This window comes from Penaeus monodon, chromosome 32 (assembly GCF_015228065.2).
Source record: "Penaeus monodon isolate SGIC_2016 chromosome 32, NSTDA_Pmon_1, whole genome shotgun sequence".
NCBI classification, from domain to species: Eukaryota; Metazoa; Arthropoda; class Malacostraca; order Decapoda; family Penaeidae; genus Penaeus; species Penaeus monodon.
Genome location: NC_051417.1, coordinates 6,029,722 through 6,030,003, shown reverse-complemented (window position 1 = coordinate 6,030,003; position 282 = coordinate 6,029,722).

Below are 282 nucleotides of genomic sequence, written 5' to 3'. Positions count from 1 at the left end.
TACACATGTCAACATCAACACGTTTCATTCTGATTGCATTAAGACAAGAATGCATCAGCAGAAGGCTGTTACGTAATGGCCTACAGTGCTAAAGGAAAGACCAACACCAGGACCAGCTGGCGATCGACATGTTGGCCAAGTCTGGCACAGAGCGCGAATGCATCAGTCTCTATCATTATATATCCATTGACTATCCTTTGTTACCCAAGGCTGAAACAAGAGGAAACTTTCAAACACCTCTAATCAATTAATTCACTGATCTCCTCGCTACCAGATTTTACC